Below are 15495 nucleotides of genomic sequence, written 5' to 3' on the forward strand. Positions count from 1 at the left end.
CCCCTCGGGTCTAGTACCGCCTCTTCCGCGTTCTCGGAGCGACCTGCAGGTGGGTGCGCGCGACCGGTCCCGCTGCTGAGGTAAAGGCGACACAGCGAAGTATCCTTCCGAGCGAAATGGGGCGGGGGTCTTTGAACGAGCCGGTGTGCCCGGGACAAGGCAGTTAGGGCCTTCAGAGTGGCCCGAGGTCACGATCCGAGCGTGCTGCGGAGGGACCGTGGAAGGGGACGCTTCTTTAGAGCTCTCCTCAGGGACCCCGTCTGTGACCTGGCGGGGTTCCGTCCGTGGCGAGCTCAGGACGCGGCGTGTGTCCCCGGCCGGGGCTCAGCTGGTGCCTGGGGTGAGGATTAGGTCGTGACAGGTGTCCGACGTCGGAGCTCCATCGGTGGCCAGTTTGCAATCAGTCCCTAACGCACCGTATGGCTAGGCTCATCTCAAGAGTCCAACATCACGAATAGATTTTCACGTGAGGAGTTTACATCTGTGTGCACTGCCTTACTTTAAAGTTAACTGTTTTCATCCCAAAGCTCTTGACATGTGTGGGTTCGCTGTACAGTGAGGAGAGATGATGCCTGGTGTATTCTCTTCTTAGGGAGTTGCCAGGCTACCTGTCAGATGGTCAGTGAAAGATGAGAACCCAGCGCAGGTGACACGAATGAAATGTTGGAAATGCTTGACTTTGGGGTAGGTAGTCCTGGGTTCAGATCTCACCTCTGCCACTTACTAACTGTGTGTCCTTGAGTCATTTCCCCTCTCAGAGCTTTGGTTTGTCTTGTATAAAAGGGATACAATAAGGTCATTGTAAAGGTTGACTAGGATTACATGTGTCACCTAGTATGGCACCCATCACAGAGTGGGTGCTGAAGACATGGCAGCTGTGATTTCTTCGAACTAGGTCATTTTGGTTGGGAGTACTTTAGAGAGGTCCCTGGGGAAGAGTTGAGGTGACCTAAGTCTTGAAGCCTCCTTGGGCTTTATAGGTGGAACTGACCTTGCAGGATGAGATGGCAACTAGTGCTTGTTGAACATGGCTCATGTGCCAAGCCCTGCACCGGGCCATGGGTGTATATTGTTGCGCTGGATCCTCAGCCCTCGGCCTGGTGCTTTCAGTCTTACTACCCTTTGCTTTAGCCCCTCTAAAAAGGACGAGGCTGGAAGTGATGTAAAGAGGAGACCAAAGGATTGGGTTTTCATATGGAGCTGAACCAGCTGGAGACTTTGGTGTCCCCTTCCCTAGTTTCTCCCATGTCCAGTTTCTTTCCTTTTTGTGATCCCAGAGTTAATTGGGTTCTTGACTTTGGGAAACCTGTTACTCTAGTGATCTAGCAGAGTTTGGTGGTTTGAAGACCTCGCAAGAGAGCACCTCTCAAACTTAGACTGCATGAAGCTGAACCTTGGCAGAGAAAAGCTCTGTGAACAGGACCTGTGGATTCCAGCACATGCTTAGAAGTGTAGGTGGTCTCCTGCTATGTGGTCCCATAGTAATCTAGTAATCTGGCCCCTTTTGCATCCTTTTCATGGGTGCCCATGTGCTCTTCCTCAGACAATGGTCTTCATCATGTTTTGTCTCTGCTCTGAAACCTTGGCCGGCTTCCTTGCCTACTGTGTAGAGTCTGGACTCCTCAGCTGCATAGATGAGTTCCCCCATAATCTGTTCCCAGACATCTCTCCTGCCTTGTTTCCCTTTGTTCTCCAAAACCTACACCCTGTGCCTCAGTCAAAATAGCTAGTTTTTGTTCCTTAAACACTCCCTACATGTTCCTTTGCTTGCACTCTCTTCCTTACAGTCCCTCTTCTTTCTGGTCTTTCAAGGTCAGTGTCTCATGTGACCTTCTTAGGAAAGCTTCTCTGAACTCCTTGCTGGATTAGTTGCCCTCCTTCCCATCTTCAGTAGCAGGGGCTGAACTTCAAATATAGCTCTAATTACTATCTACCTTGGAGTATGTCTCCACATGTGTATTCTGAGTACACTGGTAGTAAGGGATGTCTATTTCATCCCTCCTCTTCCTGGCACATAGTAGGCCTTTGCAGTGTTTGTGGTTGAATGAGTCATTAACATTTTTTATTTACTCACTTTGGTCTTTGTTTTATAAGCTTTCAGGTTCAGAGTGGGCCTTTGTGTTTTTCCTTCTCTTTGTGCCTAAGGAGAGTCCTAGTTTAGATTGATGATGCCCTGATTTCTGGCATCAAAGGCAAGAAAGTGCAGGAATTCTGTACAAGGCAAGATTTTTCATTGCTCTTATTGTTCTCTTGGTTTTGCTGTGAGTTTTGTTAGAAGGAAGGTGGTGCTCTGTTCAAAGACCTGAACTGAGTGTGATACAGTTCATACAGGGGAAAACTCACAGGTGGTTTATTAATCTGTTGTTCTGCCTTTATCCTTGGCCTTGGGGCTGGTCCTTCTCATTTGGGAACCTGCAACTACAAATTCGTATTTTTCCTGCCAACAGCTTCAGCATGTGGAACAGAAGGCTCTTTGATGATCATAGGAAAATACACATCGTTAATAGTAGAAGGAGCTTGGGAACCATCTGGTTCTACCTCTGATTTTACAGATGGGGAGAGGTCCCAAGAGAGGAGGGACTTGATTAAGACTGCAAAGGAATCAGTCAGTGGTGGAGATAGTACTAAAATAAAAGTGAGATAGTACTACAAGTGAAAGTCCTGACTGTTTTTTCCGGTTCACTACCTTTTATTTTTTATTTTTTATTTTTTTTCAATTTTTTAAAAAGATTTTATTTATTTATTTGACAAACAGAGATCACAAGGAGGCAGAGAGACAGGCAGAGAGAGAGGGGGAAGCAGGCTCCCCGCTGAGCAGAGAGCCCAATGCGGGGCTTGATCCCAGGACCCTGAGATCATGACCTGAGCTGAAGGCAGAGGCTTAACCCACTGAGCCACCCAGGCAACCCAGTCCACAACCTTTTAAATATCATATCTAACATTGATTGAGCACTTATTATATGGCAGATACTGTTTCCGTGCTTTATATGTAACACTTTAAAACTCTGTTTATAGACTTGGAAACTGAGGCAGATAGAAATCATTCAGATTTACATTCTGATTCCACAACTCTGATTTTTAATATGGTGGAAATGGCAGCCATCTCCGCACCAGTGGGTAGAACAGTTCTCCAAAGAGCTTGCTCCCAGATTGTGCTACCTCTGTGAGTGAGAGCTGTCCTCCTGGCGATGTCCCCCTGTAACGATGTCTTGAGAGGAATCCAGAGTGCTTTGAAAGAACTGACAAAAAAATGAAGGAAGCCCATGAGTATCCGTTTATCATGTTTATCAAGTTAGATAGTAAATGCAGTTTTAGAATAAACGTAGTCCAGGATCTTTCTGTAAAGATTCCCAGTCAAGGGTGGCAAGACTGAATTCAATAAACACATACTGAGCTCTTGTTAAGTACAAAACCCTGGTATTGAGAAATATACACAGAGGAAAACAACACATTTCCTGCACTCCAATAAGTAACTGTCTTCTTAGAGCCTTCTCCCTCCAGTGTAGTTGGAAAAATAGAGAATCACATAAATAACTGAAATCAGACTGACTGTGGTAAATGTAGTAAGGAATGTAAACAAAGTGGGAGTTTGGGAAAAGGAGAAATCAATCCCAACATGACCAAAGGGAATCTAGAAAAGGATTCCTGAAGGTGGAAATTTATGAGGGCTTTGGAAGAAGTTCGTTCCTATGCGAAGCTGCAATTTGAGCAGTAGTCTAGAAGTGGAAAGGAGCAGGTGTTTGTGTGTGTGTGTGTGTAAGAGAGAGAGAGAGAGAGAGGAATGGACTTGGTAAGGAGAGGAAATAAGCTGAAATGGTAGGTTGTGGCCAAAATGTAGAGGGGAGTTGGGAAGAAAACATTAACATTTATTGAGGGTCTGCTCTGCACGGTGGCTTGCAATATGTTTGATTTATTTAATCTTCACAGTCCTACAATATGGGAATATTTATCCCTGATTTAAAGATGAAGAAGCCAGACCTCAGCAAGATTAAAGTGACTTGCCCAAGGTCAGGTAGTGAGTAAGTGGCAGAACTTGGTCCAAACTTAGGAGTATTGGATTTCAAAGACCTATGTCCTTTCCATTATGCTGCAAGCCTCCTAATACCATCACTAGGGCCCTGTTTACTCTGGCTGCATAATGGAGGCTAGTCTGGAGCAAAGAAGGTCCAGAAGGAGGACATCAGCGAGAAGGCTGTTGGAATAGTCCAGTTCAGGCTTAAACTGTGAACCACCAGCCTAACATGGAAGCTGCCTGGTCCAGGTCTGCTTGATTGGTTTAATGTGTGAGTATTTCTGGAAGCTGCTGTAGCACCATCAACCAAGTGCATTGGCATCCTTTGCTATTAGAATCTCAGAATCAGTTTACAGAGGCTGCTGGCATCCTTGTGTTTCAGGCATAGGTTCTAATGTGAGATTAGCAGCTCATCACAGAAGTGTCTGGGGAGGGAACCCACTTGGCAGATACCATTCCTTCATTTTCTCACCCTCAGATTCAGCAAGAATCTAAAATGGAGGAAAGAGGTCCACACTCAAGACTTACTAGGCTGCTTCATTCAAGTCCTCGTTCTGCTCATTATCGTCTGTGAGTTCTTGATCTCAGCTTCTTTGTCTGTAATATTGGGTCTATATGGGTTCACTTCTGAGATCTCTTCTCTTGCTAATGTCATGTGTTGCTTTGCTCTTCCTGGCTTGGGGTAGTGTAAGGAAGTGGCCAGGAATATGCACCTGGATTCTGAAAGATTAGGCTTTAAATTCCAGGCTCTCATTCTTCTGGATTCACAGTAGCTAGGTTACATAAAGATCTAGAATTGGACTGGCTAGGTTTGAGTCCTGGCTCTATCACTTGCTAGCTGTGTGGCTGGGGCAAGTTATTTAACCTTCCTGGTTTTCAGTTTCTTCATCTGTAAAATGGGGATACAGGTATTACCTACTGTATAACATTGTTATGAGGATTGAGATGACTTACGTCAAATACTTAGCACAGTGCCCACCACACAGTAGGTGCTCAATGAATGTTAGCTTTAATAGTAATCATATCAACAGTTATTATTAATGTCCCATTAGCTTTTGTTTCTATAGAAGGTGTATTTATTTGGGTGGTTTTCCCTACTGTCTTACTCTGACATGGCTGCCTCCTCTTGCCTTCCATTGCTTCATCAGGAAACTTTGAAATGATACATTGTTCTTTCGCAGAACTGCAAAGTGTAACATGACAGAAGTGCCCACAGGAGAAGGGTCAGTTAAAAGTCAGTGGCTCATTAGAAAATTTTACCTGACTTGTATTTTCACCTACCTCTTCCCACAGTAAACAGGAACAGAACAACATACTTACTCCCTTGTGCCCAGCCTTCAACAAAAGTGCTAAGTAAGCTTCAATTCACTTGCCAAAAAGTACGATAACAGTATCTCTGAAAAAGTGGTACCTAATTTGGTTCTTCTTTCTCTCCAGCTTAAAACCCTCTGACCTTAACTTAAGCCATTTCTTCTTGTTCCATTTTCCTTGAATATGGAAAATTTCCTTCTGATTATAAAGGCAGGATGAGATCAAGATTTTCTCCTGAGAACCTTTTGTGTACTTAAAGCCAGAATCGAGTTAGGCCTCCTCTTCTCTTCTCCAGATTAAGCAGCCTTAGTTTCTTTTACCTCACTCTTAAAACCTATTTTTTGTGGCTTGGATCACATTGGTCATGCTTCTTTTCTTTCTTTTCGGTTTTTCTACTTCTTGGCAGTGACTCAGACTGCTTAGTCTGCTCGTAAGAGTCCAGCTAAAACAGTATAAGGAAAGAATAACTTCAGGTGTTTTCATTCATGCATTAACATTTATTGAGTATTTGCCCCATGCCAGGCCCTGTGCTAGGTATAAGTACCCAGAGAGCAATCAGATAGTCTTCACCCTGTCCCCAGATCACAGGCTAAGGGGAGATGTGCTGTGATTGGACTATGCACAAGTGTGGAGAGCTGGAAATTGTTGAAGGCAATTAGGTAGAAACAGATCATCCATTCTGCCTGAACTATAGGTCGGGATTTCTGTAGAGGAATGGCAGGACCTAATGCAGGACGGGTAACCTGGGGCAAGGTTGTGAGCCCCTGAGTGACAGCACAGAGGCCTGGTTATTCCAGTGGAGTGGACAACCATTAGAAGTGTTGGAGCAGGGAAGTGACAGGCTCAAATTTGACTTGTGAACCAAGGACAGAGATACCACAATCCTGAGTCTTATCTGCCCTTCATGGATGTTTTCATATTACTTAAAAATGATATGATGGATTCCTTGTTTTTTTTAAAGATTTTATTTATTTGACAGAGAGAGAGAGAGAGCACAAGCAGGTAGAGAAGCAAGCAGAGAGAGAGGAGGGGAAGCAGGCTCCCTGCTGAGCAGAGAGCCTGATGTGGGGCTCAATCCCAGGATCCTGGGATCATGACCTGAGCTGAAGGCAGAGGCTTTAACCCACTGAGCCACCCAGGCATCCCGATTCCTTGTTTTTTAATAGGCCTTTTTTCTCTTAAGACTTCTATAGAAAAACTAGTTCTTGAACTCTGGGAAAATTTCATTCCATATACAGGTAGGAAGTTTAGAAGAAATGAGAGGGAATTGGGTGTCCCACCTATCTTAGACCCAGTGGCACTCTGCTGTGTGTAGGTATGGTCTGGCCTCATTCATCCTTTCCCAGCCCTATCTCAGGAAGACCTCCAGGAGGGAAGGGAGGGCTCCGGGGCTCATTGGGGTATTTGGTAAGCAATGCTGAGAAAATGCAGGCAGTGTGAGAGTCAGAAGTTCTTTCTGAGGAGGAAAAGAGACCCAGGAATTTGAAATGGTACCAGAAGGAATCAGGGTCAACCGGGCACTTAGAATCCTGGGTCATGAATCTGAAAATCTTCAAATTCTATCTCTCTGCCTTTGTACTTTGCTGTCAGTTTATTCCTTCTGGCTGCCCAGTTGTGGTTTACAGAGCGTGTTCTAGGGCCTCAGCTGATCTGGGGAAGCCATATCCCAAGCTAGAGTCATAATTGCTATTTATTGAGTGCCTACTCTATGCCAGCCATTGTGCCCTGAGCTTGAAATACATTAGCTCACTTAATTCCCACAACAACCTTACAGCGTCGGTGTTCTTGCCTCCATTTTATAGATGATGACAGTAAAGCAGAGAAGTTAAGTATTATGTCCAAGACAACTTATTAGTGAATGGGAAGCCTGGAATCTGATTCTAGGCCCTCATGGCTCAAAAGCCCATGCTCTTTCTACCTCCGCAGCTCTTGAGTAGTTCTAAACAGCAGAATAACACAACATCCATAAATAAATTCTGAAGGTTGTTTTTACCATAGGCTTACTAGAGGTGGGAGCAAACGGAGGTACCTTTGTGTGCATGTGTGCGTTGTGGGGAGGGACGGAATGGAGTTGGCGAAGAGGGGAATAAACTGGGTTGGCAAACATGGCCTATAGGCTGTATCTGGCTCATCATCTGTTTTGTATGGACTGCAAGCTAAGCATACGTCTTATATTTCTAAATGGGTGGGGGAAAATTCAAGAGAAGATTAATATCTGTGATGGGAAGATTATCTAAAACCCAAATGCTAGTGGTGCCTGGGTGGCTCATTTGGTTAAGTGTCCAAGTCTTGGTTTCAACTCAGGTCATGATCTCAGGGTCCTGAGACTGAGCCCCTCATTGAGCTGCATGCTCACCAGGGAGTCTGCTTGAGATCCTCTCCCTCTCTGTCTGCCTCTTCCCCCACCCCCTGCTCCTGTATTTACTCTCTTTTTTCTCTCAAATAAATAAATTGAATAAAGGGGCACCTGGGTGGCTCAGGCTGTTAAGCATCCGACTCTTGATTTTGGCTCAGGTCATGATCTCGGGGTTGTGGGATCAAGCCCTATGGTTGGGCTCTGTGCTCAGTGTGGAGTCTGCTTGTCCCTCTCCCTCTGTTCCTCACCCCATCACACTTGTTCTCTCTCTTTGTCTCTAAAGCAAATAAATAAAATATTTAAAAAGAAAGACAAAGAAAGAAAGAAAATCCAAATTAGGCTTTATAGAAACATAGCCACAATCATTTATTTACATATTGTCTATGGCTGCTTTCATTCTACAAAGGCAAAATTAAGTAGTCACAATAGAGATCATGCAACATTAAAGAAAGCCTGAAATATTTACTATCAGGCTCTTTGTGGAAAAAAAATTGGCCAACTCTTACTATAGGCAATAAGGTGGAACCTCTGGCAAGACTAAAGGCAAAGTTATAGTTCAAAGGTGTTCCAGGTAGTCCCTGGAAACGTAGCCTTAAGGAGAGGGAGTGTAACCTGAGGTTCTCTGGGCCCTGGAAATAGTTTCATTGGGCCACAGAGATTTGTTGGGGAATAAAAAGCACGATAGGAAGAATAATTATGTATGCTAACATTCTCTATTGGACAATAGAGAAATGTTTTATAGTCAGATATTTCCTAGAGTCCTTCTTGAGCTAGATACTATGTTAGATACTAGAAATACAAACATGAAAAAGATCCATCCCTGCCTTTGAGGAGCTTACGGCCTAGTGGGCAAGCCATGTATGTGTGTGAATATCCAGCTTTGTGTATTATCATAGCGTGCCGTGGATGTGATGAAATGCTGGGTGAAGTAGACAAAGGTTAGGGACTGCTGTAATTTGTGGGATCACTTTCAGTAATTCCTGAGGGGCCCTGAGGATGAATTTAGGTGTTCTTTTCAAGAAACAGCATACCAGGCTGAGGGAAAGCCTGAGCGTGTAAGCATTTGGAACAACAAGGTTAGAGGAGAAAGAGATAGTGGAAATGATTCAAATGATCTGTGCTGGGCAGCTGGCAGGGTGGCAGAATCTGATAGAGAAGAAGGGAACGGAGGAAGGATGGGGGTTGGGATAAGTCAAGTTGGGGACACATGATTTGAGATCATGGTGAAACATACCCGGCTTCCAGTTAGAAGACCATTTTAGAAATGTTAGCACAAGGGCCCATAATTCAGATTTTTTTTTCAAGATTTTATTCATTCATTTGAGAGAGAGACAGAGCACGAGAGGGAGAAGAGGCAGAGGGAGAGAGACAAGCAGATTCCCCCCTGAGCATGGAGCCTGCACACACAACCCAGGGCTCCATCCCAGGACCCTGAAATCATGACCTGACCTGAGCTGTAGTTAGACGCTTAACTGATTGAGCCACCCAGGTGCCCCAGAACTCAGATTTAAACTGCATGCTCAGAGCTTTTCCACTGTGGAAACGGGGAAATAGATACTCATTTTGTAGAGAAATTGGCAAATCAGCTTTGACATATGATAGCCAGAGTCGCAAGATTGAAATCGCCGTGGACGTATAGAAGATCAAATTATCACATGGAAAACTAGCAATAATTATGCATTGGGCTTAAAACCTTTTTCATGTTTATACCACCTGCTACTCTCAGCATCTACTTTATCTTTCTGGCTCTGTTGCCTCCTGCCTATGAGACCTGGACCCGGCCACTAAGAGATCGAGCCAGAGTTCATTCATCTCTAAAATCACGGGTGACGGGGCACCTGGGTGGCTCAGTCAGCTAAGCATCTGACTTTCACTCAGGTCGTGATCCTAGGGTCCTGGGATCGAGCCCCACGTCAAGCTCCCTCCTCAGTGAGGAGCTTGCTTCTCCCTCTCTCCTTTTGCCCCTCACCCTGCTTATGCACACGTGCATGTGCATGCACTCTCTCAAATAAAATCTTTTAAAAAAAATAGAATAAAAACATGGATGACAGAAAAGTGTCAGATTTTACCTTCCGCAGGACACTCCTCAGTGAACAGAGCTGTCCAGATCTGTCCTCCAGGTCCACGTCTGGACCCCCCAGCGGAAAGAGAATCTGAAAACTTCTACTCAGACCCTCATTACATCTTAAAATGCTTAGTGTCAGCATTTTCAAATGCTCAAGTGCCTGATTTTAAAGATAGGAAATCTGTGATGGTCTTGTATATATCTACTTACTGGTGTGATGCATAGGTTTGGGGCACATGTAGGGTGTGCTTTATTTTCAATGCTCATTTTAAAGAAGTCAGATTTTTATATATTTTCTATTTCTGCTTTTTTAAGATTTTTATGAAGCCAGAGGAAGCAAAAGCCAGTCAGGAAGTGAAGAATGCCTGCTACCTCCAGAGACTATTGAAACATTTCCTGTAGCTGGAAGACAGCAGCCCTCTGACAGGAGCATTATTTCATTATTTCATTTCAGTTTACAGAGGATTTACTTCTCAGAAGTTGGGCAAGGTAAGATTGGATGCACATTTTGCTTAACCCTAGGTTGCTTTGGGTTGAAATTATCTGATACTTCCAGAGGAAAGGGTGGGTGGGAGATTTCGGTATTCAGTGGGCAGCTAGGATTAACTGAGCTGCCTGGCATGCCTAAGACAGTTACGTAGTAAGGATGAGCACATTTCTACCAGAATACAATGGCAGAGAAGGTCAAAGGGAGATTGTGCAGTAAGTAAAACATATTTATTTACTTGTAATTATGAAAGTAAAACAATTGTGCCATAAATAACAAAATCAAATACAACAGAGGTATGAAAAATATAATTCTATACCCCCCCAGTTTCGTTCTCCCAAAGTAACCATTGTTAATAATGGCTTGAGATGTATCTTTCCAGGTTTTTGTTTTTCTTTTTAACTTGCCGTATTTGTGACATATACAATGCTCTTTTAAAGTGTTCTTAAATGCCTGAGGCTCTATCATGCCTGCCAGGTTAGAAATAATGCCTTAGTTGGAGATGGGGTCAAATGATAGTTGGGCGAGGATAGTTTGAGTCTGATCTGTGAGCTTTTCTACTCCTCGGCTGCTGTGTGTCACCCTTCTTCATCTGAAGCTTCCCAGTGACACACCATCTTCCCTGCTCCCCGTTCCCAACCAGTTCCCCTTCCTGAATTCTCCCCTTCCTTAATGGTACCACTGCTCTTCTGGTTACCTGACTTTAGTTCATAAAAATATATTGAGGTCCCCCTCTGTGCTGGCTCCCTGCTGGGCAGAGGGGACAGAGAGGTAAGAGGCCCCGTCCCCTCCTTCAAAGACGGTGGGCATCTCTGACTCTTCCACCATCTCCAGTCACTCAGCAAGACTAGTGCCAGTTCCACCAGTTCCACCTCTAAGATTTCATCCCCTCACCTCTTTCTCTTCCTTCCCATCCCTGCCTTAGTTACAGGCCTTCCTTGCCTTCCTGCTGGCCGCAGCAGCCTCTCCTTGCTCTCCCAGTCCCCGACCAGCCTCCCAGTTGCTTCTGCAGCCAGTTTCATGGCCCAGTCCCGCCCCACTGCTTAGAGCAGTGATTCACAAGTGGGCTATGCGGACCTTGGGGGTCCTGGAAACCTTTTCAGGGTATCTACCAAGTCAAAACTATTTTCGTGGGGCACCTGGGTGGCTCAGTGGTTAAAGCCGCTGCCTTAGGCTCAGGTCATGATCCCAGGGTCCTGGGGTCAAGCCCCACATCGGGTTCTCTGCTCAGCAGGGAGCCTGCTTCCCCCTCTCTCTCTGCCTGCCTCTCTGCCTACTTGTGATCTTTGTCTGTCAAATAAATAAATAAAATCTTTTAAAAAGAAACAACTATTTTCGTAACAGCACTAAAATATTACTTGTTGTTGTAGAGCAACAGTGCATAGAACTGCTCGAACTTTAGCATGAATCAAGGCAGTGGCACGAACAAACTGTCCTTGCAGTCATGGTATTACTCTTTGCTACATCTCAGGGTTTGGGGTTTTGTTTTGCTTTGTTTTGTTTGAAGAATGTCCTGGGGCGTGTGGGTGGCTCAGTCCTTAAGGGTCAGCCTTCGGCTCAGGTCATGATCCCAGGGTCCTGGGATCAAGCCCCACATCGGGCTCCCTGCTCAGCAGGAAGCCTGCTTCTCTCTCTCCCACTCACCCTACTTGTGTTCCCTCTCTAACTGTGTCTCTCTCTGTCAAATAAATAAAATCTTAAAAAAAAATTTTTTTAATTAAAAAAGTAAAAAAAGAATATGCTGATGAAGCAGTAAAATTGCTAATTTTAATGAATGTCAACCCTCGAGTACACATCTTTTTAATATTCTGTGTGACAAAGTGAAAAGGCTCATAGAGCATTTGTGTGCATGCTAAAGTACGGTGGTTGTCTCAGCAAAAAGCATTTGCAGGATTGTTTGAATGACAAGCTGAACTAGCCACCCTTCATTTTTACTTGGAAGAATGACTGAGGCCTGGTGAGGCTGCGGAGCAGATGGGGACCAGACATTGGAGGGCCTTGTGGTCACATTAATAAGCTTGGGTGATTTGACTTCAGCCTGCCTTTTTCAGCTTTTTATTCTGTCCTCTTGCTCACACAAATATAGTCCTTCCCTCTCGCTTACTCTTTCTAAAGCACACACTTCCTTTACCTGCTCCGTCCTTCCTCTGATCATTCCTTCCTCCAGGAGATGCGGGTGACAGCTTTGAAGGCTACTGTGATCCCAGAATCAGAATGGAGGAAGAAGATGGGCCTGACTCCAGACCTTTTCCCTCTGGAAATCTTGCTGTCCCAGCCTTGTTTGAGGCCTGTTGTGACTCACCGCCCTGCTGGCACCCTAGTGGGCCTCAGACTGCCCACTCTCCCCGAAGTTGAGTGAGATGCTGCAGTCTGCCTAACGCTGACCAGCCTCACTACACACAGGACTCTTGGGAAAAACCTGTGAAATAGCCTAGCCCCTCGGAATCACTCACAGACTGGCCTTTGAGTGAGCTGATTGCACAAGTGGCTCCTTTCATCCACCATGCCTTAAATATGACTAGCTTCTGTTTGAGTGTACTTTTTCCTTGACCTTGGCCCCTATGTAGTAATGATACCATCAGAAATGACATCAACCAACTAATACGTCAGATAGAAGAAGAATGTAGCCTTGTGCCTGATAGCAGAACTGCCACGAAATCATGTGGTTGGACTAGTTTGTAGCTCATCCTCCATAATATGCCAAAACGCAAAATACAGTTATCTCCAAGTAAGACAAAGAAACTTATTAATCAGATTTCAGATTAATATAATAATGGTAATGTGGTGATAATGCCTTTGTATTTGTGTCAGCTAGAGCACACACAGAAAGTGCCCACACAGAAAATGATGTTCTTCAGCCCAGTGAGAGGATCAATATCTCATTCACAGTGCCTCAGTAGGGAAGCTCTGTGCTAAGGGTTCTAAATAAAAACATTCTTGTTGGTGCCTGGCTAACTCTGACTGGGCTACCCCTCCTGCCTTTCAGCATGACTAGCTCAATAGAATATTAATAATATTAGATATATGAAATAATATTAATATACTACTAGTAACATAATAGTTAAAGGCTTGAATTTTTTTAAAATTTTTTATTTATTTCTTATTTTTTTATAAACATATAATGTATTTTTATCCCCAGGGGTACAGGTCTGTGAATTGCCAGGTTTACACATTTCACAGCACTCTCCATAGCACATATCCTCCCCAATGTCCATAACCCCCCTCCCCGTCTCCCAACCCCCCAACCAGCAACCCTCAGTTTGTTTTGTGAGATTAAGAGTCACTTATGGTTTGTCTCCCTCCCAATCCCATCTTGTTTCATTTATTCTTCTCCTATCCCCCAACCCCCCATGTTGCACCTCCACGTCCTCATATCAGGGAGATGATATGATAGTTGTCTTTCTCCGATTGACTTATTTTACTAAGCTTGATACCCTCTAGTTCCATCCACGTCGTCGCAAATGGCAAGATTTCATTTCTTTTGATGGCTGCATAGTATTCCATTGTGTATATATACCACATCTTCTTTATCCATTCATTTGTTGATGGACATCTAGGTTCTTTCCATAGTTTGGCTATTGTAGACATTGCTGCTATAAACATTCGGGTGCACGTGCCCCTTTGAACCACTATGTTTGTATCTTTAGGGTAAATACCCAGTAGTGCAATTGCTGGGTCATAGGGTAGTTCTATTTTCAACATTTTGAGGAACCTCCATGCTGTTTTCCAGAGTGGTTGCACCAGCTTGCATTCCCACCAACAATGTAGGAGGGTTCCCCTTTTTCCGCATCCTCACCAGCATCTGTCATTTCCTGACTTGTTAATTTTAGCCATTCTGACTGGTGTGAGGTGATATCTCATTGTGGTTTTGATTTGTATTTCCCTGATGCCGAGTGATGTGGAGCACTTTTTCATGTGTCTGTTGGCCATCTGGATGTCTTCTTTGCAGAAATGTCCGTTCATGTCCTCTGCCCATTTCTTGATTGGATTGTTTGTTCTTTGGGTGTTGAGTTTGCTAAGTTCCTTATAGATTTTGGACATTAGAAAGGCTTGAATTTTAAGCCAGTCTGTCTCAATTTAAATCCTAGCTCTGTCACTTACTAGCTGTGTGACCCCAGGCAAATTACTTAATCTCTCTGTACCTCAATTTCCTCATCTGTAAGATGTAGATAATAATTATTATTATCTCCTAGAGTTGTGAAGATGAAAGGAGTTAGGATATGTAAAATGTGTTTGTGAAATGCTTAGGACCTTGTGCCTGGCATCTGGTGAGCATGGTGTAGATGTGCGTACTGTAGCTGGTAGCACCATGCACAGCGCCTATTAGTACTACTCCTTCAGAGAAGTCAGTGTCCAGGCTCTGTCTTCCCAGGCCCCTCCTTATTGCCACCTCCTTGACCTCCCATTTCTCAGTCTTGGCTCTTCCTTAAGAGTGTCCACCCCCCTGGGGCGCCTGGGTGGCTCAGTGGGTTAAGCCGCTGCCTTCGGCTCAGGTCATGATCCCAGAGTCCTGGGATCGAGTCCCACATTGGACTCTCTGCTCAGCAGGGAGCCTGCTTCCTCCTCTCTCTCTCTGCCTGCCTCTCTGCCTCCTTGTGTTCTCTGTCTGTCAAATAAATAAATAAAATCTTTAAAAAAAAAAAAAAAAGAGTGTCCACCCCCTTTCTTTCCTTTTGTCAACTCTCCATCGTTTGAGGGCCTCCACCAGCTGGCGACTGAGGAGGCAACACCACAGATAGTTGTACTCCTCAGCTTGTTGTCACCACTGTTCCTTCTCTGGAAAGCCTTTGTGACTGAGGGAAATAACTCTTACAGGTTGGGAAGAGGAGGGAACCATAGACTTTGGAAAGAACTCTCGAGTACTCGGGAGAGGAGCATGAACTACATTTGCTGAGCTGAGTTAGCCATCTCTTGGGTATCACATTCCAGATGCTGGAGCTGCTCAGTTCTCTGTCGGCTCCTCCAAAACATGGAGAACAGATCTGCTGCTTTTGGGGGCAGTGTGGCTCCTACGACTCTGGAGAAGTGACAGTTCTTTCAGAGGTGGGCCTGGGGGTCACTGTGGGGAGAACAGTGGATGAAGGGTACTTACCTGTTAGGAATAGCTGTTGCTGTTGCGGGCCCACCAGGTGAGACTCCTTGGCCCCCACCTCAACAGCTCTGGGATTTCTCCCCAGTTCACACTGACCAGCCATGCCTTCTCTCTTTGGCCTTAGCACATGCTCTTTCTCTGTTCTTCTCCCCAGGCCCCACCCTGGCCAGTT

At 44.8% G+C, this 15495-nt stretch overlaps 1 protein-coding gene across 7 annotated transcripts in view; it reads left to right on the forward strand.

Moving 5' to 3' along the window:
- Window positions 1–15495, forward strand: part of MKNK1 (MAPK interacting serine/threonine kinase 1) — a 43185-nt gene continuing 27690 nt past the window's right edge. For 2 of the 7 annotated variants that reach the window (XM_046021849.1, XM_046021862.1), the window contains exons 1-2: window positions 593–684; window positions 10060–10233. The gene's annotated coding sequence lies outside the window, so the exon portion shown is untranslated. Of the gene's footprint in view, window positions 81–592; window positions 685–4490; window positions 4583–10059; window positions 10234–15495 lie in introns of those variants that run through there. The other 5 variants (XM_046021841.1, XM_046021845.1, XM_046021853.1 and 2 more) reach the window with 4 other exon arrangements.

Source organism: Meles meles, chromosome 1 (genome assembly GCF_922984935.1).
Source record: "Meles meles chromosome 1, mMelMel3.1 paternal haplotype, whole genome shotgun sequence".
NCBI lineage: Eukaryota > Metazoa > Chordata > Mammalia > Carnivora > Mustelidae > Meles > Meles meles.